Source organism: Eurosta solidaginis, chromosome 1 (assembly GCF_040869045.1).
Source record: "Eurosta solidaginis isolate ZX-2024a chromosome 1, ASM4086904v1, whole genome shotgun sequence".
Classification (NCBI taxonomy): domain Eukaryota; kingdom Metazoa; phylum Arthropoda; class Insecta; order Diptera; family Tephritidae; genus Eurosta; species Eurosta solidaginis.
The window spans coordinates 348851559-348875147 of record NC_090319.1 but is presented as its reverse complement, the minus strand read 5'-3'; the positions used below and the strand labels follow the sequence as shown (position 1 = coordinate 348875147).

Genomic DNA, 23589 nt, shown 5'->3' with positions numbered 1-23589 from the left:
AGGTTTACCAATGGGATCACCAACCTCTCTAGTAATTGCCGACATAGTAGTGGAAGAACTATTAGATAACACAATCCAGAAATTATCACCAAGACCTAATTCATTCTTATATGTTGACGATCTATTTGCAATAATAAATGAGGACGAGGTACATAACACTCTTGATGCACTAAATTCTTTCAACAAAAACATAAAATTTACAATGACGATGGAAGATTACCTTACCTTGACTCAATAGTTATACGCCATGGAAATCAATTGAAATTTAAGTGGTGTAAGAAACATACCTCATCGGCACGAATCATCAACTTTTTCTCAAGACACCCTAAGACGATGATAATTAATACAGCAATGGGCTGTATACGCTGAATGTTACAAATATCGGACGACACTTACCACTCGGAAATTAGAAAATTAATAAGAGGCCCTTTAAAAAGTAATAATTTTCCTGATAATATCATAACAACCCTACTGAAACGAGGTCTATCAGAGAATAATTACAAAAACAAACGGGAAAAGCCGAAAATATTCAAATCAATAGTTTATGTACCTAATTTGTTGGAGCGCTTAGCTAAATTTGATTGCTATAACCGTGAAGACGGTGGAAGAACTGCTCGTAAACCGCAAAATACCTTAAAAAGCATTTTCAGCAAGACAAAGTCAAAAATACCACAAGAGGAAAAAAGTCACTTGGTATACAAAATTCCTTGTAACGGAAATATCAATAAAACATGCAAAAGCGTTTATGTAGGCACAACAAAGGAAAATTAAAAATGCGGATTGCATAGCACAAATCTGACTACAAATATTGCCGACAAACAAATAACCAAAAAAAACAGCTCTAAGGGTCCACTGTTTTCGTAATTTAGAGTTTTTCTAGATATTTTGAAGGATAGTGATTTTTTGACATACCATATTATGGGATTACATTAAATACCAGACAGGTTCGGTATTATTTATTTTTATAACTTTCAAAAACATGAAGTGTTATATTAACTTTGGTCCGATGTTTTTAACGTTGAGAAATATAGAAGACAGACTCACCGTTAAGTATACCGAATTGATCAGGGCAACGAACTGAGTTGATATAGCCATGTCCGTCTATCTGTCCGTTCGTCTGTCTATTTGAACGCAAACTAGTCCCTCAAATTTTGAGACATCTCAATGAAATTTGGCCCATGGATGTATTTTTGTATTATATTAGACATATGTGGGATCCGGTAGGATCGGACAACTATAACATATATCTCCCATACAACCGATCGTTCAGATAAGACGATTTTGGTCATTCCTGCCGCAATTTAGAAAGTATAACGTGAAACTCGGTGATATATATTCCAAGATATCATAGAAGATATCCTGAAAAAATCACTTTGCTCGGAGCTATATATAGTTATATCCCATACAACCGATCGTTCAGATAAGGGGGTTTTTTGCAATTTTTATTTTATATTTATCTTAAAAAGCGTTTAGGTATGTACATCTGCTCACTATATATTTCTTATCTTACACATCCGATTATTTGGAGATTACGAACGGGATAAGATTATTGTTCAGCCCCATTCATGAAAGGTATGAAGTCTTCGGCACAGCCGAAGACAGTCCCGTCCTTACTTGTTTTATTTTGATATTTTTTCAAACAATTTTTAAACTATTTCCAAAAAGTCTCCTCCAATTCATAAATCTTTCTAGAAATAGTTGCTATTGTGGTTGCATTAAGGACACTCCCCGAAGGCCTTAGGTAGTGTTATTGATGTTGATGGTCCTTTTCCGGATGCAGATCCGGTGAGATTTTTTTTTTTTTATTTTATTATATTTCATTTTATTTTATTTATTTTCTTTTTACTGCGGCCGTAGTGGTGTGATGTTAGCGTACTCAACATCCACACAGAAGATCCTGGGTTCACGCCCCGGGTAAGGGAACATCAAAATTTTAGAAACAAGTTTTTTCAAAACTCATATGCCTTGCAGATGCCGTTCGGAGTCGGCATAAAACAAGTAGGCCCTATAGCGCCAATTTGTAGGAAAAATCAAGAGGAACATGACGCAAATTTGAAGAGAAGCTCGGCCTAAAATCTCTTCGAATGTTATCGCGCCTTACATTTATTTTTTATTTAAATTATTTTTTTTTTTATTATTTTATTATTTTATTTTATTTTATTAAATTTTTTTTTTTTTTTGGTATATTTAAAGTTTTCTCCTTTGAGGGTTTACATAAAATATCGTTTATGTACAACAAGATACATAATGCTATATAATTCTATTAGCTAGTTACATTGATTTTGTTTTACAATTGTTGGTAAGATTTTATATATAACTACATATGTATCAGGTTTTTAAATTTATATAAATCATCGTAGATTAGTGTATGCTTAAGAATTTTCTAGCTATAGAGCTTGTCGACAAAATAACAGCCTTCTGTATCGCTCGTGGCTTTTCACTGAGTTGAAGTTTCTCAAGGCTACAGTTTAGTAATTTTGTTTATTTTATTTTATTCTATTTTTTTAATTTTTTTTTTTTTATTTTATTTTTTACTTTTATTCTATTTCGGCCTTTATTTTGTAAATTTTTATAAACATTCAGGTGCACTCAAGAGTTCCTGAAGATGATTTCAGTTTGAAATCGAAATATCGATTAAAATAAATTGATAAAAATAAATTTGACAAATATAAAATGTATATGTAAAACAAGCAAATTTGGTGTTTTAATTTAAATATACATGGCCTAGAGGTCGAAAAAATTTTTATAAAAATATTTTATTTTTTTTATTGTACTTTGTTCTATTTTATTTTATTTTCCTTTGTTTCATTTTAATTTTATTTTTTTTTTTTATTTTTATTTTATTTTATTTACAGAGATATTTTAACCTGCGAAATCTTAACAAAATAACAAATTTCCACTTAAATCTGCAAACCTAACCACGTAATTTATTTTTGTAAACACGCTCTCATTCTTTACTACTCCATAAAGCAAACAAGTGTGTGGTACATTACGCCTACGCTTGCACACTCTTCAGTACACCATACAATATATGTACCAATGTAACATAAGCGTCAGTACAATTTTTGGTTATTACAAAGCTTTTTCTCGCTGATTACTTCACAGGAAAAGCATATGGCATTGTAGGAAGCAATCTCGAATTTCTATATGTAAACTTTGAAATGAAAAGCACCCTCAAGTCAACAACAATCAAACAATACAAATGATTTTACTTCAATTTGCTAAAACTCCTTCGGGCCATTATTTACAATTGTCGTAAGCTTTCAAGAATATGTAATGTGAAAGCAGGTGAAAAGTGAAAATTTCCATTAACTGATTGAATTTTATGTTACTAACAATATTTCAAATTTCAAGTAATCTTGCAACTTATTGAATGAATGCCAATAAAGTATGAAAGTAACAGAAACAAAGCACTAAGAATGTTAAAATAAGTAAATGCATACAGCCAAATAGCCATGACCGTTCTGGAGTACGCGTGATTTAGTTTAAACAAATGAAGCGACCTTAAACACAGCCAATACATTTATTTGTGCATGTGTATGTATGTATGTATGTATGTACATTCGACGCCATTATTCTGTTTTTATTAAGTATTTAGCTTTGCATATATGTGTGTGCCTTAAATTTCAAGTGCACTTGATGTAGTCGTTCTGTATGAGTATGTATGTATGTATGTGCCCTTTTCATTCATTTCATGGGCATCGATCCGCTATGTGCATTACCTACATCGCCCACTTTATCACCACCACCTAAAGAACTGACTAACACAGACTCACTCTTAACGATTTCCATGGTTCGTGTGCTTTCATGGTTACGAATTTAACAGTCAATAAATGTTAGATATAAACTGCAAAAAAACCGTTGTCAATACCATTATTCAATGCTACGACCCCACGCATTTGTGTGAACATAAGTACGAATGTATAAGTACAAATGTAAAAGAATGTGAAAAAGTATGCATTCACTATATTTATGGATTACAAAACAAAATAATCAAATCTCGGTGGAACATAAAAAATAAAATACTTATTCGCATAATCTGAATAATAACAAGTAAGGAAGTCTGAATTCGGGCGAAGCCGAACATTATATACCCACGTTTGAAGAGAAGTGTCACGAACATTAGATGAAATGAAAGCTGAAAAACACTGCTTATTCATATACAAATATAGACTTGCGTAACTAGCTATAAAACAGCTTTTGTTATATTAACAATTTTCTTACGAAATCTAGTCAAATTGTATCGCTTTTTCTTCGAGTTTCATATTAAGAGTTTAATGAAGGTCTTAATTAAAAACAACATATACAGTAACATATATGTAATGCTAATGTATGTATATATGTAATAAACATATTGCCAATTTTTTGGTAGTTGAATCTTTAAATGATATTAGAGAAAAATTACAAAGTTTACAAACGGCGATGGTACTAGGACATATTTCTGAATTTCACTTCTTCATCAGCTAACCTTACGGGGTTGAGTATTGTACTCGAAATCTTCAACTTTCATACTTTATACTAGTGTAATGGCAGATGCCTTTATCAACCCAGCCATGTGAATGCCCAGCTGTTCGCTTTGCAATTGGTCTCTAAGTATTGCCTTTTTGTTGCAATTCTCTTATTCTACGCGCTGCCCTCAAGTGGCACACTGAAACCAGCGGTGGCAGCGGTTTGTCAAGCCTTGAGATCTGAGACTGCTCAGCTACAGAAGATTTATAATCATCAGCCAAGCGTAATGCATAAAGAGAACAGAAGGAATCGTTTTATACATTAGAGTGGTGAGAACAGTCTTTTTTATAGAAAAAAGGGAATCCGAGCTATCAAATGTGTTTGACTGAGAGTTATAATCTTGGTATAAACACCGAAAGGGTTCATTTACTGGCATTGAAGTTTTAAAAACAGTTAATTCTCTGAATAACTCTAGATCAAGTGGATGTGATAGAATTTCGAATCAGACTCTTAAATGTGTGGCACTAAATTTAGTTGATATCCTAACGCATTTGTTTAATATGTGTATCTTAGGTGGATCATTTCCTTCAGATTTAAAATGCGCTATTGTCATTCCTTTATTTAAAAGGGGTGACAAAATGGATATAAACAACTACAGGCCTATTTCATTACTGTCTTCAATTTCAAAATTTTTTGAAAAACTGGTTAAAGGTCGAATCCTATCATTTCTTGGAAATAATAACTATTTCAGCTCAATGCAATTCGGGTTCAGATAAGGGCGGTCAACAGAAGATGCCTTGCTGGGATTTTGTTCTTATATATATAGGGAAATAGACAATAAAAAAACTGTGCTGGACTGTTCGTTGATATCACTAAAGCATTTGACATGGTTCATCACCAAATTTTATTAGACAAATTGTATTGTGCGGGCTTCCGTGGGTTTATATATAATTGGTTTGAATCTTATTTGTCAGTAAGAATTCAAAAAGTAAAATTTGGAAGTAGTATAAGTAACCCAGTTACAATTAGCTTAGGTGTACCTCAAAGATCTGTCTTAGGTCCAATACTATTTTTTATTTACCTAAATTCAATATTCTCGCTGCCATTGTATGGAAAAATAACAGCCTTCGCTAACGACCTTGCTATCGCCTATGGTTCATCGAACTATCTGGATTTGGTAGCAGGAATCAATAATGATGTGCATTTGCTAAGAGTGTGGTTTGCAGCACATAAGCTCTCTGTCAACAAGAAAACGAAGTTGATGTATTTCAATTTGCATCCAAAATCCTCACCTGACATAGCCATGATATACCATGCTACTGCTACTGCAAACGTTTTGTACTAAATAATTTTCTATTCAGTGCATCGTTTAAAGCTGAAGTAAACTGTTGCGATAAGTGCTTCACTATTGAAAAAGTAAGCGACTTCCAATATCTTGGTTTTATTGTTGACCAAAACTTGAGTTGGTCTACGCATATTTCTCGTTTGAAGTCCTGCTTGCGACCTTCCGTTTGCTATTTTTACAATTTAAGAAAAGTTTGTTCAAACGAAACACTTAGAACTATTCACTACGCTTTAGTCCACTCCAATCTCCAATATGGTATTACCTGTTGGGGTGGCACTTCAGGTAATAAAATCCAACAGCTTCTAACTATTCAAAAATGGGTCATAAGAAAAATATGTAATATTGATCGTTTTCACCATTCTATGGAGTTGTTTAGGGATCTAAAAGTTTTTCCTGTTAAGCATATGTACTACTATAAAACGTTAAAGATATTTTTCATTCGCTGTGGGTATTTACATAACCTGGTCTCGGATAGTTATAACTTGAGGCAAAACTCATAGGGACTTGTGTATGTCCCGACCTCTCGAACAACCAACTTCACCAACTTCTTTACGATCGTTTCTTGTAAAGCTTTTAATGCGTTGCCTGCATGTATACGTGTCACTGTCTGAATGAGTTTTTGGGAAAGGTTAAATCTTTTCTACTAGAGAAATCACACGAAGACATCAAAATTTGCTGAACCCTAGCATTTAAAAAAATATATGTATGTAAATATTGGATTAATGTAATTTATTAATTATTATTATTATATATGCTATTTTGAAAGAAAATGAATAAAAAATGAAATGAAATGAAATGAGTTTAGATCGAAATTCGTTCTACATTGTTTCGGCAGGAGAGGTTTGAAGTGTCTCGAATTCCGAAAGGGTACACAAAAGCTCACTTCTTTCAGAAGTAATGGGCTTGAAATTGATCCATTTAAAAGTTTTGTCATAAACATTACACCAAGCATTTCCCTTCGACTTGCAAGAGTTGGAACATTGATAAGGTTTAATCGATTAGTAAAGGGTGGAAGATTATATAAGGTGTCCCATTGAAAATTTGTTAATGCAAATAGTAAAAATTATTTTTGTATTGATACGAGACTTTCCGCATGGACTTGATAACGCGGATTCCAGACTACTGGGCCATATTCTAATATTGGCCTAACTAATGTTGTAAAAAGTGCTTTAGTTACGTAAGGGTCATTAAATTCTTTTGACCACCGTTTAACAAATGCAAAAACACCTTTGCCCTTATTCACTGTAGGATTAATGTGAAGGTTGAAACCAGGTTTGGAATCCATTATGACTCCCAAATCAACAAAGCTGTTTACAATTTCTAGACTATAGTTGTTAATTGTATATAAAGCTGGCGGCAAAATTCTCCGAGAAAAACACATAACTTTACTTTTTTTAAGATTGAGCGGCATATATTTTACATTGCGCCAGGTAACCATATGATTTAAATCCGTTTGAAGCAAGGAATGTTCCTCAACAGACGCGTATGTTTTGCAAAGTTTTACATCGTCAGCGCACATCAAGATTTTTGAGTATTTTATTGTATTGGATAAATCGTTTATGAACAACATGAACAAAATCGGACCAAGTTGGCTTCCCTGAGGAACACCAGAAGAAACATTGATGCACCAAAAAGTGTAATTTTAAAGATCACTTTTTGCGTATGATTACCAAGATACGAACAAATCCAACATATAAGACGGGATTGAAAACCAAGTTGACCGAGCTTATAAATAAGTATAAGCAGTATTTCCGTTGTTCGCTATTATATCTAATTAAATACAGATTCTAATGTAATTAATTAGCGACACACGCTCATACTCACCTCTAAAGAAGCTAAGTTAAATTCAGAAACATGTTCTAGTAACCATCGCCGTTTGTAAACTTTAAAGTTTTTCTCTAATATCAATAACAAAAACAATTGCATAAAGTAATATTAGCATGCCTCGCTAATTAAATACAAATGTTAAAACTTAAAAGAACTTTTTAAAAAGTGGGCGTGGTCTTTAAAGAAGTTTCCTTAGATCTACATATAATACTTGCAACGGCTTTTAACTTTTCTTCTGGAAATGTAGGCGGCGGCACAAGGGCACATTTATGCCCTTACTGAACTCAATCATCCATGCAAAATACAAATTCCTAATTATCTAATTATCGCCTAATTATCCGTTCTTTTTACATGTGTACACATCTACACTTGCGGGTCAAAAGTAAAACAAAGCGCTTATCATCACTTAAATAATGTTCAGGAGACTCATCTAGCGGCAGTTATTGAAGAATCGCGATAGTAGTTAAATAACTCGATACAAAACGGGTTATTCTGAATAGCGGAGACAAAGACCTCTGTTGGTTGTAGTGTACAGCCTATAGCTGAATCGGTTGCGATGAAACGTGGACACACACACTTCTTGGTCATAGATGTGGATAATAGTGTAGAGATAAAATGGAGAGATACATTTCAGTTGCAACCGAGTATAATGCATACTGAAATTTATCGGTACTAAGTTTTGGCGCAACAATTTCATAAATTCAGATACAGTTACACACTCAGTAGTGCATATAAAGTTTTTGTGCTGATAGATGTTTGCTTACACGGGTACCACAAGGCAGTTCATACGTGAGAACTACGAGTGGTACCTGGGTATCCCAGCCATGAGAACTAGTAATAAAAACTAATTTTAGTAATAAAAAACTAATTTATTAAAAAGACATCTTTAAGAAAGTATATTTGACAAAATTTTCTCACCTTTTTGTACAAAACTTATTCCCATAGGATTCCACAAAACTTTAACTTGTTTCTATTTGTAGATTACGTAAAAATGTGAGAACTACGAGTGGTATCTGGGTATCCCAGCCAAGAGAACTAGTAATTTAAAACTAATTTATAAAAAAAAATCATCTTTGTGAAATTATATTTGAAAAATTTGTGTCTCCTTTTTGTAGAAAACTTATTCTCATACGATGCCATAACATTTTTTATTAAAAAATGGCTTTTGAATATGCAAAAGGTACCCGGGTTCCCATCTATGCACAGGACGGTTAATGAAGCTAATGAACCTGTGTGAAAAGGAAAACGTAATTATTTCATTAAACAAAGTTGTGATTCTATTATATTTCTGTCTAAAATTTGTGTAAGTCTGTTAAAGTTTTTGTCACTAAAAGATTTTGGAAACCTATTTTTTTAAACTCTGCGTGAACGCCAACCTCTATGCTAACTCAATGCGATATCTTCAATGGATATTGATTTGTATTTAGCTTACCACCTCAAACTATACGCTTGCGCTTACACTTGCCTTACGCCTAAGTTCTGAATTCGCCCATACAGTGAGCAAAGATTTTAACACTTCAAAAGCGCTTAGTCACTCAAATACAAATCTAGTATGTACATATATTTTTATAGGAAAAAACTTTCGAAAGCATTTATCACTTGCATAAAATGTGTTTTACATGCTTGTTGAAAGATGTGTAAACGTGTGGAAGTAAAAATTTCATTTTAATACAATAAGCATCTCACAAACTCAAGTTACACACACACACACACACACGCATTTATTGATTCCCAAAAGCCTGAAAGCCAAAACAAAGAATAAAGTTTGTCATAAAGATGTCAATCTTGCAAAGACAGCTCTTTCCGTAAGATTGTTTGTTTGTGTTGTCATGGTCAAGCATTCATGGACAACTTTTATTATGTTAAAAGAAGGTGGGCGCACAAATATGAAAATATTTTGTTTAACACAAAGGCCAGCACCTACTAGAAACGAAGGAAAACATTTGCAAATCATAAAAATATCTTGCTGTGTAATCGAAAATAAATAAATTCGCACTTTCACTGATAACAATAAGAAGAAAGGAAACAAAACAAAACAAGAAATATTATAAATGACTTCGTTCAAATATCTTATCATTGCACCTGCTGTTTATTTAACAATGATTTCATTTATATTTTGATTTATTAATATTGTGATTTATGGATAAAGCAGAACGTATTAAAGAATAAGTTAAGTAAAACGAAATTGTATTTTAAGTGAATAAATTATTTGGATGTATCTTAATTCGAAACTAAATAAAACTAAATTTCAAGTAAATAAGAGTTCATCCACTTTAATAGTCAATAGAGCATCAAAGTTGGGGTTTTGGCATTTTGATGCTATTTCTTTTACGACACTGATTCTGATTTCTGAGTATGAATCACCGATTTAAAATATATACTAAGTTCTGTACTCCTTTTGATTCAGTTTCGGCAGCAGTTCTAAAACTGGTCATGGTTTAAGTTTTCGCCTATTAATTTATTTGATTTTTCGTGGCTTATTGTCCTTTCTTCATTTCCCTCCCTTTCCTTTCCTTTCCTTTCCTTTACCTTCCATTCCTTTCCTTTTCTTTCCTTTCCTTTCCTGTCCTTTCCTTTATTTTCCTTTCCTTTTCGTTCTTTTCCTTCGCTTTCGTTTCCTTTCCCTTCCTCTCTTCCCTTTCCATTGCTCTCCTTCCCTTTCCTTTCTTTTCCTTTCCTTTCCTTTCCTTTCCTTTCATTGGACGTTATAAATTTGGCTTCCTACCTGCCACTTGCAACCGAAACTAGACTGAAGAAGACCATGAAACATTTTCTTCTCGATCTTGAAGCTTTTAAAGCAGAGATCGCATTTTACAGATAACCAGAGAATAAAATGGCTGTCTGAATGAGATATGTTTATTTATGAATTTTTTCGGCCTTTCTCAGGGTAAGTTTTTATGTCAAATGTTTTCTCTCTATCACTGAAAACTTATTTGCTTAGGTTCTTTTAAAACTGTTATTTTGCGACCGAAATAGATTCGGGGAATGAGAAATCTTTCGTCTGCTTTATTAGAATTAGCCTTATGTAAGCTTAACATTAGGCTAAGTGGGAAAACTATATTCAGGTCCAAGTTTAAATCACTTCTGGACTGTTCTGGGATATTTTGGTAAAATTTAAACCTTTTTCGTAGTGGCTCATATCTCTAAAGAGAGAAGACTTAAGGCTCACGATGGGCATACTGACTGGACACTGCCTTCTGGTGTCACATGCTTACAAGTTAGGCCTCGTCAGTAACAATAAGCTGCAGGAAGAAACGGTTGTCCTGCGCTCGCCAGCTCAAGGCTCTAGCTATTAGGAGTGGCAGAGTTGCCAGATCTTGAGGCAGCAATAAAAATGGGTCCTAGAAAACGGTGCCCCCCATAAATTCAGAAAGCAAAAATTCAGAAAAACATTTTTTCAGAAAACATTAGTCAGAACCCTTTTTTTAGAAAGACAAAATTCAGAGATCAAAACTCAGAAGTCAAGTTTCAGAAATCCAATTTCAGGAGTCAAATTTTAGAAGTCAAATTCAAGAAGGCAAAATTCAGAAGTCAAAATTTAGAAAGTAATCAGACAACAGAAAACAAATTAAATTTTTCTCAAAATTCAAAAACGTTTATTTATTTGGAAGGAATTAGGCATAAGGAAAAAGTAGTACAATCTAATAATTTGAATTTTGTGCAATTGCAAGCATGTAATTAATTAATTTTTCGCGTTTATCTTTTTCAAATGAATTTACAATTTTTGTTGTTATATCGGCCTACTGATTTTTAAGATCGCCGGTTCGAATCTAGCTCAAGGCCTAACAATAATTTCTTATTATTATTATTTTTATGATAAATTTTTTCTTAATTGAAAATTTTTTAATTAGAATAGAAGAAAGAACAAAATTTAGACAACTGCCAAAGCTCGTTGTATAGATCTATTTCTGGAACTACTAAATTCCTTCATCGGCAATGTTTAGGTACCGCTGTTAGAACCATTCAGCTATCACAGCGGTTGTTTGTTTGTCTTCATTATTTCTACTTCTACCCTGTTTCTTGCCAATTGATAATCACAGCACTGCGACATCTCTTGCAGAATGGATTTGAAAATTGGACTTGTTTCAAGGCAATGATGCCATAGTGTCATATTTATTGGCACTTTTTCCCCGTGGTCTGGGAAGTATTAACAATTTTTGTTGCTTCAATTAAGAAAAAATGTATCATAACAATAGTAATGATAAAATGATTATTGTTAGGCCTTGAGCTCGATTCGAACCCGCGATCTTTTGAATTTACCGTATTAAAAAAACGAAGTCTTTATATTTTTTCTTGCGTTTCCGATATGGCTCGCCTCCAGCTGAAAATTGTTGCAGTTTGGTTTCTATTATTCTCTGTTCTTTTTTTATTTTATTTATGCAATTAAATATGTTAGGATGTGTCCCAAATGCACATCGAATGACGTTGTGCCACCTTTCGATGAAATTATTTGTACGGACTTCACCCAATTTTGTGATATTATACATATTCCATAATTCGATTGAATATAATGCCTTCTTTCGACGTTGCTATGTTCCAGGCTGAAAAAAAAATCCAGAAGTAAAATTTCAGAAGTCAAAATTCAGAAAGTAATCAGACAGCAAAAAAAACATTAAATTTTGAGCAAATCAGACAGCAAAAAAAACATTAAATTTTGCGCAAAATTTTATGTTTTTTTGCTGTCTGATTACTTTCTGAATTTTGACTTCGGAAATTGTATTTCTGAAATTTGACTTATGAATTTTGACTTCTGAAATTTGACTTCTGAAATTTGACTTCCGAATTTTGACTTCTGGAATTTGATTTCTGAATTTTTTTTCTGAGTTTTGACTTCTGAATTTTGGCTTTCTGAAAAAAGGTTTCTGACTAATGGTTTCTGAAAAAATGTGTTTCTGAATTTTTGTTTTCTGAATTTATGGGGGGAACCCTAGAAAGCGGCTAGTATTTGCCTAGAAGACGGAGTTATTCTATAACATATATCTTGGCACCTGATTGGGGTTCTTCTGTTTAGTCGTCAAACAAATTCTGGTAACATTATGGACACATTCATTCTATGTGAGGTCTTTATTGGCCGGCCAGTTCAACCTAACCTAGTAGTTTTGGAATCATTCGGGGACGATTTTGAGATCATATTGGGGTTTTTAAGGTACTATTCAATCAATTTTGGAAAGTTGTATAGAACAATTGTGTCGGAATCAATTCGGAACTATTTTGAGATAGTTTTGTAATCGTCTTGGGGTCATTACAGAGGTAGTTCGAAATAATTACGCAATTACGTTAATGATTTCTTCGGGATCATTTTGGCACTCTTTTGGAATTATTTAGTAGGGTTTGTAAAAACTAATTTATGAACACGAAATACTATCGGTTTGTTATTGTTATCGGATTGCTATCGGCAAAAATTAGTTTGGTATTGATTTTTATCGGTAACAACTGTCTTCGAAGAAATGTCGGTATGCTATCGGTGAATGATTGATGTATTATGGGCTTTATATTGAAAAAATATCAACTTGTCAAAACAATTGTATCGAGAGAATACCGGGCGACGACTTTTAATGTCTCAACTATTTGCATTTTCTTTATAGCTTTCATACAACTGGATGAACGTATATTCTGTTTTGAATTACAACAACTCCTTCTAAGCAGGTAAGCATAAGAAATTCAGTTATACATATATTTCTTTGCAAGCAGTGGATGAACTGATTGTTCAGAAATTCAATGCGTATTCTGGTCGAAGCAGTGCGAAGGGGATACATGAGATCATCGAACATAACGTTAGTTTTGACCATTTTGTCACTTCAAATGGCCATGAATTCAATTGAAGTAATGGACATATAAAATATTCGCAACGATATCTACATTATGACCATTACGTTCTTTCGAAATGGTATTAAAGCCAGCTCTGGAAAATGCTGGACAATCAAGCATGAAGTATCTCAACGATTTTATCTCGTCATTCTCCATGCAGACGAAGCAGAAGAGGTTTTCCAGTATGCTGAACTTCCGTTGGACAGTGACTCGTGACAACCCCAATCACCATTATTAGATAAGCCTTGGTGAACCCAATAGTTTCAGCTTACCGTTTACTATTCACTTACTGCTGAACGAATCTCGGCACCTTTCAAGAGGTGGGTGCAGAGTGCCAGGCTTCTATCAAGAAAGTATTATTTCACATAATGCGAAGGAAGTAATTTTCCGTTCACTACATAATCAGGTCAATCGTACTGAACAACTTTTTCTATAGCATTATCGTGGATAACATTATCTGCCTGTGCTCCTAGGCCTAGTAACGTCGGTATGGCAATTCAGCGGTGACCATTAACCTGTTTCTCATATACAAGACAGGAAGTTCTACAAATTTGGAATTATTTACAAATTGTTTAGTAATGTAAAAGTAGGCCTTAAATAATTATTTCTGAACTGGTGTTTCAAAACATTTTCAAAAATATATTGGCTTCGGGAGTTAGGCCTTCAATAAGCAGAGAAATTAGTAAGTGCGAAGAGCTACGTAAAAAAATGTTGGACTTTTTACGAATAGTCCCAATATTTCTATACAAAAAGTTGACAAAACCCACAGGATTGTGACATTGACCCAAGAACGGTTTTGCACTTCAAGGAAGACTTAGTGAAAGACAAGCCAAGAACCGTCCACTCCACCGCCCTCCCCCCCCCCCCCCTCAAAGGGATCAGCAGACGCCCAATATTCCATCCCTAATTAGGAAAAACCGACCCATGTCAACAAAAGATGTTGCTAAAATAGCTAAAACCACACTTGTGTAAGTCACACGGATCAAACCGAGAAATGATATTTAAACCTGCAAAAATATAAAAAGTTTCAAAACAAAGCGAAAACCAGAGGTTAAAAAGCATTCTGCTTGCACGTAAGCTCTATGAGACCAAACATTTTTGTGTTATTATGGACGATGAAACATCTTTGACAATAATAATAATAATAATAAACCCAACGGATTAATACCCTCCAAAGCCCGCCCAACCGACACGAGGGGCGCATCCGCATGACGCACGGATTTGTTTTTGTTTTTGCCGAGTTGTTGATAGGCGGAGGTTTGTTAAGCGTCGAGATCTAAAACTGCTCAGCTACAGAATAAAAATCATCAGCTGAGTATTATATACATAACAGTAGAAAATTATACATATAGTAAATTTTTAAATAAGTTAAGGATTTAGCATATAAAGATTTTTATTTTTTATTTTTATTTTTATTTTGTTACGAGTTAAGATAGGATAGGACAGTTTTCCTTACAGTAAAAAGTGAATCCGTTATATCAAATGAATTCGAGTGAGAGTTAAAATCATAACACAAACACCGGAAAGGTTCATTTAATTCGAAGTTAGTTCTACACTGCCTCAAAAGAAGAGGTTTGTAATGTCTTGACGCTCGTGATGGGATATTGAAGTTTACTTCGTTCAAAAGAAAGGGGCTAGAAATTAGTCCATTCAGTAGTTTAGCCATAAATAATACTCCTAGCATTTCTCTACGGCTAGCGAGAGTTGGAAGATTGATAAGCCTTAACCGACTAGTATAAGGTGGAAGATTATATGCAGAGTCCCAATGAAAATTCCTTAAAGAAAAAAGTAAAAATTGCTGCTGTATTGACTCAAGCCTATCTGCATGAACTTGATATCGCGGATTCCAGACTACTGATCCGTATTCTAGTATCGGCCTAACCAATGTGGTAAAAAGGGCTTTGGTTACATAAGGGTCACTAAATTCTTTAGACCATCTCTTCACGAATGATAGAACACCTCTAGCCTTATTGGCAGTAGTCATAATATGAAGGTTGAAACTAAGTTTAGCATCCATCGTAACTCCCAAGTCAACAAAATAATTTACTGATGCAAGACAAAAATTATCAATTACGTAAGAGGCTGCTGGCAAAGATCTCCGAGAGAAACACATGAACTTACATTTATTGATGTTCAGCGGCATTGAATTCGCGTTGCACCAAGCAACTAAGCAGTTTAAATCCGCTTGAAGCAATGGACGTTCTTCAATAGACTCATAAGACCTAAAAAGTTTTACATGAGACACGAGATGACTGCCCTGTGGGACGCCAGAGGGAACATTAATGACCTCTGAAAGAGTATTTTTAAAAATTACTTGTTGCGTTCTACCGCAGAGATAAGAAGATATCCACTGAGTGAGACCTGGTTGGAAACCAAGTCGATCTAGCTTGTGGATAAGCAATGAATGGGAAACTTTGTCAAATGCTTTACTGAAATCAGTGTAAATAACATCGGTGTGAAGATTTTCTCTAAATCCATTAGAAACATGCGTTGTGAATTCAAGTAGGTTGGTAATGGTAGATTTGCCTCTACAGAATCCATGTTGAGAGTTTGCAATCAATGCAGAAATGGAAAATGTTAGCTGATTAGTAACAATGGCTTCAAACACCTTTGGGATGGCAGACAATTTTGCAATTCCTCGATAATTTTCTACACATGACCTACTGCCGTTTTTGTGGAGGGGTATTAGAAAAGATTCCTTCCAAGCAAAAGGAAAAACTCCATGTTTTATGGACATGTTGAATAAATCAGTTAGGGGCAGATAAATGTGTTCTGCACATCTTTTGAGAAAACATGTGGGAATTAGATCAGGACCGTATTTATAAGATTCCTTCAAAGAACCTAGGAAAGTTACCAGGGTACTAGTTCCTCTGCTTTCAGTCTAGAGAGAATACACATATTCGTAAAAACCAACTTGATAAAAAAGTTTTGCAGAAAGGTCTGATTTGGCAAGCTATTTGCAAATATGGGCATAAATCCAAGCAGCTTTCTACGATGGAAACCATTAACAATGTGGTCAAATTAATCGTTCCCGAGATGGTAGGGTTAGTAACATAATGTTGCTTCGTTATCGGAACGTACCGGATCTATTATATCCAGCAAAGGATATACATCGATAACACTCCCCAAAACCTTCGGGGAATGTATTTGTCCTTAATACAACAACAACAAAGAGAGGGAAACACTCTTTAAAAACGTTTTCTGCCAAATTTTGGCCGTACTTGATCCCAGCAAATTATGTTCATGTCAACCAAAATTGGTTCGAAGATAACAATGTACATCATGTTAGGATAAAGTTGCATTCACCGAAATTATCTTAGTTGCGGCCGACTAGGAGATATTGGGTTCAGAAAAAATTAAAACATTTGAGATGAAACCAACAAAACCCGTTACAGAAGTAAAAATAATGTGGCGAACAGTATCGCTAAAAGTAAATAAATAATTGCACAAAATTTAATGTCCGGTCTTTCCAGAAAAGTTCGTTCATGCGGGCAGCAACAAAAAAAATTATAAAATTTCTTTACCTCTCATTGCTATAAATATATATTTCCATTCTTATAAAAAAAGTACAAAAAAAGTAACTGTAAGCACCGAAAGCCATAGTAAGGATTCTTGCTTGAATATATTGTTGTTATTTGTGTAAGCTACTATTTGTATGATGGTTAATGTCGATTACATTTACTTCGTAAATCTTTTACCTTTTATAAGTACGTAGGCTTAAACCATAAATATTTAGATGCTACCTCAGGTTTTCATGTACGCTCTTATCGTAGGCGCACTAATTGTAGTCTATTAAATGTTTTAAGGCTTATTGACATAACCTTTCATACTATTTTTACCCTTCGTCTAACTTGCCTGCGGCTTCAGTTCTCGATTTCTCAATGTCACTACATTACTTTCCAGTTGGCTTCATTGTTTATTTTGCAAAGTATACCGTTAGCCATTTAAGTGCTGTGCATCTGCCCTCTTCGCCCTATATTTACAACATTCTCAGCTTCTTTGTACTGCAGAGATTGACTTCTGTGTTTATGTGCTTCTTAGGCTGTTTTAGTATTAGAACGAGGTATTGTTCAAATAATAATAGAAAAATTGAATTTACTTACTTTGAAGTGAAACAAAGTGTGATTACGAAGCACCAGAGATCTTTTCGCAGTTAAGTTTGTTGCTATTCGAGCGGTTTTTTTCTCTCTCACTTAATATAAGGCCGATTGAACTTGTTCAGCTGCCTTGCTATACAAGCGATAAACTTAATTCAACATGTCAAAACCCGGGAAAACGATAGCGCAAATTCGATAACTCGAACGGAAAAAGTATGAGGTGTCTACAAGCTTGAAAAAGGAAACATAGTCGAAGTGGAAGTCGTAAACTGCGTCAAATGGCAGCCGATGGTAACATTGGCATCCGACCACCTGCCTATACTTATTTCGCTCGAGCATACCGCCGACTTCATCGTCACAGAAAAATGCACTTTCATAAAGCTTAAAAAAGGAAAGTGGGGCGAATACAAATGCTTTACAGACAACCGCTTTGCTGCCCTCCCTATTCCGAGTGATGCCCGCCAAGGGGAGCGTGCTTTCCGCAAGGTCATTGAATCCGCCTCGGCTCGCTTCATTTCCGCCGGTAGAATTCCCGAAATCCGGAACTACTTTCCGGCGGAGGCCGAAAGTTTAGCGAGAGAACGTGACCTTATAAGACAGCTCGATCCCGGCGACCCCCAAAAGAGGGATATTTACCGACGCATCAGATTTGTGGATGAACACAACCGGGTGAAATGGGAGGAGCACCTAGGCGGTTGTAACCTCTCTGTCGGTGTAGGTAAACTTTGGTCCACCGTAAAATCCCTATCGTATACGTCTAGGCACAATGACAAAGTTTCCATCGCCTTTGGCGATAAAGTGCTGTCGGATGCGAAAAAACGAGCGAGCGCTTTCTGCTGACAATATATAATGCATTCTACGGTCAACAAAGATAGACTGAGGGCCAACAGACACGCACATAAACATAAATTCAGCACGTCACCAATTGCCATCACCGCCAAAGATGTTGAGGGCGCCATCGGTCATGCTAAACCATCCAAAGCAGTGGGCCCAGACGGCATAACCATGCCGATGCTTAAAAGCCTAGGGAAAGAGTGTATCAAATATTTAGCACATGTCTTCAACCTGTCTCTTTCCACCTTTCTCATTCCCGAAAAATGGAAAATGGCCTAGGTGATCCCGCTACTAAAGCCTGGGAAACCAGCTAAAATAGGAGAGTCATATCGTCCGATGTCTCTCCTATCGCCAGTAGCCAGGACGCTTGAAGCCATTTTGCTCCCCTACTTCAAAGCAAATTTGCAGCTAGCCTATAATCAGCATGGCTTCAGAAAACTCCATAGCACCACCACCGCGGTAAATGTCATTAGCGCCCACATAGATTGCGGCTTAAATCAAAACCCCCACCACAGAACAGTACTCGTTGCGCTAGACCTATAAAAAGCTATTGATATGGTCAACCATGGCAGGTTAATGCAAGACCTGGAAGGGTCTATCCTTCTCCCATGTCATAAAAGGTGGACCGCAAATTATCTGGGTGGTTGGCAGGCATCGGTGCAATTTAGAAACGAAACACCAAAACCAAGAATAATTAAACAAGGGGTGCCACAGCGTGGTGTCCTATCCCCACTTTTGTTTAATCTCTACATAGCTAAGCTACCTTCGCCACCAGAAGGAGTTACTATCGTTTCCTATGCCGATGAGTGCACAATAATGGCCATAGGCCCTGGTCCACAGATCGATGAGCTTTGCAACAGAATAAACGGCTACCTCCCTGATCTCTCCAGTTTTTTCGCCTCGCGAAACCTGGAATTATCACCAACTAAATCCTCCGCGACCTTATTTGCAACATGCGCGTCCCAAATGTGGACCATTTTGAACATCCACGTCGATGGCACTACTCTACCGACTGTCCTACACCCCAAAATCTTGGGTATGACGTTTGATCAGGATCTACATTTTGGTGAGCATGCAGCCGCAATTATACCAAAAATCCAGAGCCGCAATAAAATCCTCAAATCCCTTGCTGGCGGTACTTGGGGAAAAGATAAAGAACCGGCACGGGCTGTCGCCTTATGTCCCCAGAACACCATCTACATAATGAGGCGAGAATACTCTCCATCAGGGAGAGAAATTAGATGCTAATCAAATAGTTCCTGTTGAACACCCAGAAACTTGGGATCCCAACAGACATCTTATTGATGAGCCTACACCGCCTAGGGGCTTAAGGAGTCAGTTCCGTGAGCATTATGAGGAAATACGGCACCTGAGAACTCAGCCGTATGAATCAAAAAAACACACGCAGGTCCTCAGTGAACTCCATAAAGAGGCGTCGGACCTTTATGCCAGAAATTGCCCGGTGAATCCAGTACTCAAAGAACAGTACCCAAAACTTGCGGAAGAGGAACGCATATTCCGCAGGGAAACGCAAGTCACTCTAGCTCAACTTTCTTCTGGATACTGTAACAATCTAAACTCTTACCTATCCAGAATCAACCCCGACATACAAAATGTATGCCCCGCTTGCAATGTGTCCCCACATGACACCAACCATCTCTTTAATTGTAATGTGGAGCCAACGCCTCTAACCCACCTTTCATTGTGGTCCACCCCGTTGAAACTGCAAGTTTGCTTGGACTCCTGTTAGAGGATATTGATGGAAATTTGTGATCGGTCGCACCTATTGGGTGGGGCGAATCACTGCTACAACAACAACAACAATAAGTGGAAGGGAAAGAGATCTCGTTCACAACACCAGTTGCATTAAGAACTTTCCAGCGCTTGATAGAAGTAATCGACCTTATGGAACGTGTGTGTGTGCTTGACATGAGCCAATGAGGCGTTCGAAGCAGATAGAAAGTAGTTTGCTGACAGTAACTTCGTACGAGTATTGTTTAATTTCGCAAAAAGTTTAACGTGGAAAAAGACCAGATCGTTAAGAAGAGACCACATTCGGGTTGAAGGCAGCAAGTATGTTTTTAATGACCAAAGTTGGGGGAAACGGCCCAGGACCTTGAAGAAAGCTAGTGCCGCTGACAGGGATTTTACTTCCTTAATTATAAATAAGGATCTCATACAATCCAGAAATCATATATCACGAAAGTTGCAAAACAAATAAATAATGGATACAACGATAGTACTCCAAGGTGAAACGCATTGATTGATAAAATAAAGCAATGTAAACAAGTAAGGAAGGTTAAGTTCGGGTGTAACCGAACATTACATACTCAGTTGAGAGCTATGGTGACAACATAAGGGAAAATAACCATGTAGGAAAATGAACCGAGGGAAACCCTGGAATGTGTTTGTATTACATGTGTATCAAATGAAAGGCATTAAAGAGTATTTTATGAGGGAGTGGGCCATAGTTCTATAGGTAGACGCCATTTAGGGATATAGCCATAAAGGTGGATCAGGGTTGACTCTAGAATGCGTTTGTACGATATGGGTATCAAATGAAAGGTGTTAATGAGTATTTTAAAAGGGAGTAATCCTTAGTTCCATAGGTGGACGCCGTTTCGAGATATCGCCACAAAGGTGGACCAGGGGTGACTCTAGAATGCGTTTGTACGATATGGGTATCAAATGAAAGGTGTTAATGAGCATTTTAAAAGGGAGTAATCCTTAGTTCCATAGGTGGACGCCGTTTCGAGATATCGCCATAAAGGTGGACCAGGGGTGACCCTAGAATTTGTTTGCACAATATGGGCATCAAACGAAAGGAGTTAATGAGTGTTTTAAGAGGGAGTGGACCTTTCTGGACCAGGGGTGACTCTAGACTTTGTTTGTACGATATGGGTATCAAATGAAAGGTGTTAATGAGTATTTTTAAAAGGGAGTGGGCCTTCGTTCTATAGGTGTTCGCCTTTTCGAAATATCGCCATAAAGGTGGACCAGGGGTGACTCTAGAATGAGTTTGTACGATATGGGTATCAAATTAAAGGTATTAATGAGAGTTTTAAAAGGGAGTGGTGGTAGTTGTATATGTGAAGGCGTTTTCCAGATATCGACCAAAATGTGGACCAGGGTGACCCAGAACATCATCTGTTGGATACCGCTAATTTATTTATATATGTAATACCTGCCAAGATTTTAAGGGTTTTTTATTTCGCCCTGCAGAACTTTTTCATTTTCTTCTACTTAATATGGTAGGTGTCACAACCATTTTATAAAGTTTTTTCTAAAGTTATATTTCGCATCAATAAAACAATCCAATTACCTTACCATATTTCATCCCTTTTTTCGTACTTGGTATAGAATTATGACATTTTTTTCATTTTTCGTAATTTTCGATATCGAAAAAGTGGGCGTGGTCATAGGCGGATTTCGTTCATTTTTCATACCAAGATAAAGTGAGTTCAGATAAGTACGTGAACTGAGTTTAGTAAAGATATATCGATTTTTGCTCAAGTTATCGTGTTAACGGCCATGAGGAAGGACAGACGGACGACTGTGTATAAAAACTGGGCGTGACATCAAACCGATTTCGCCCATTTTCACAGAAAACAGTTAACGCCATAAAATCTATGCCCCTACCAAATTTCAAAAGGATTGGTTAATTTTTGTTCGACTTATGGCGTTAAAAGTATCCTAGACAAATCAAATGAAAAAGGGCGGAGCCACGCCCATTTTTAAATTTTCTTTTATTTTTGTATTTTGTTGCACCATATCATTACTGGAGTTGAATCTTGACATAATTTACTTAATTTTACTTAAAAAAAAACTTTTTTTTAAAAGTGGGCGTGGTCCTTCTCCGATTTTGCTAATTTTTATTAAGCGTACATATAGTAATAAGAGTAACGTTCCTGCCAAATTTCATTATGATATCTTCAACGACTGCCAAATTACAGCTTGCAAAATTTTAAATTACCTTCTTTTAAAAGTGGGCGGTGCCACGCCCATTGTCCAAAATTTTACTAATTTTCTATTTTGCGTCATAAGTTCAACTCATCTACCAAGTTTCGTCGCTTTATCGGTCTTTTGTAATGAATTATCGCACTTTTTCGGTTTTTCGAAATTTTCGATATCGAAAAAGTGGGCGTGGTTATAGTCCGATATCGTTCATTTTAAATAGAGATCTGAGATGAGTGCTCAGGAACCTACATACCAAATTTCATCAAGATACCTCAAAATTTACTCAAGTTATCGTGTTAACGGACGGACGGACGGACGGACGGACATGGCTCAATCAAATTTTTTTTCGATCCTGATTATTTTGATATATGGAAGTCTTTATCTATCTCGATTCCTTTATATATGTACAACCAACCGTTATCCAATCAAACTTAATATACTCTGTGAGCTCTGCTCAACTGAGTATAAAAAGAAGCTCAGGCTTAGTAAAAGATTCTAAGGCATAAAAATGCCGAGTTAATCCAGAAACTATCTAAGCAACATTCCCCAGTGTTTGGCAAGATTTCTCTTTACACGAAGCTGCTAAAAAGAACTTACGCAGGCCGTCTCCATGAGAATGATCATATTGCGAAGAAGAGCCTGACTAAGGCACTAATAGATCGAAGGAACCTGTTTGGCCAGTTATTTATGGATTAAAGGGGTTTTGTGGCGCAACCCTTTATATAAAAGGTTGCCAGCGTAATTTGCAGTGTCTACATCTTACTGTTAACCTCACCTAACCGTGGCAAATTCTGTTTACCATGCAGTTTCAACGAGGTCATGTATAATCTTTCCCAAATGATCGGGATTTTTTGGAATTTTTGAGACCGAAGTACAGGAAAGGGCCACTAATATCTATAGACCCTCTATAACCTCTGAAAGATTCTCTTGTTGGTAATGAAAGCAATAATTATACTAGCTTTCGTTTCAGCGGAATGACGGAAAGAGGTTCAGCTGAAATATGTGAAACGAATTGCATGCGATTTGAGGCAGTAGTTAAAGAGTTGTTCTCTCTTGCACCACAAGTTAAGGTATAGGTGAAATCAGAGAAAACGCTGAGCCTGTTTCATACTCAGTACTCGAAAAAGCCGACACTTCATATTGTGATGCTACGCGTATACGAATAAAAAGGAGGTGAAGAATATTGCGTACCCACAGCTTGGAAAAATATCCTGAAATATTGGCCATATTTGTCGACTCTTAAGCATAAAGTCTTGAGGAAAACTATCATAC

At 36.0% G+C, this 23589-nt stretch overlaps 1 protein-coding gene across 9 annotated transcripts in view; it reads left to right on the top strand.

Moving 5' to 3' along the window:
* The window catches only part of Octbeta3R (Octopamine beta3 receptor), a 492955-nt gene that overhangs the window by 125194 nt on the left and 344172 nt on the right, over nt 1-23589 (top strand). For 7 of the 9 annotated variants that reach the window (XM_067762581.1, XM_067762582.1, XM_067762586.1 and 4 more), the window contains one exon: nt 13207-13267. The exons of the other annotated variants lie outside the window; for them this stretch is intronic. The gene's annotated coding sequence lies outside the window, so the exon portion shown is untranslated. The remainder of the gene's footprint in view (nt 1-13206; nt 13268-23589) is intronic. 9 annotated transcript variants of the gene reach the window in all.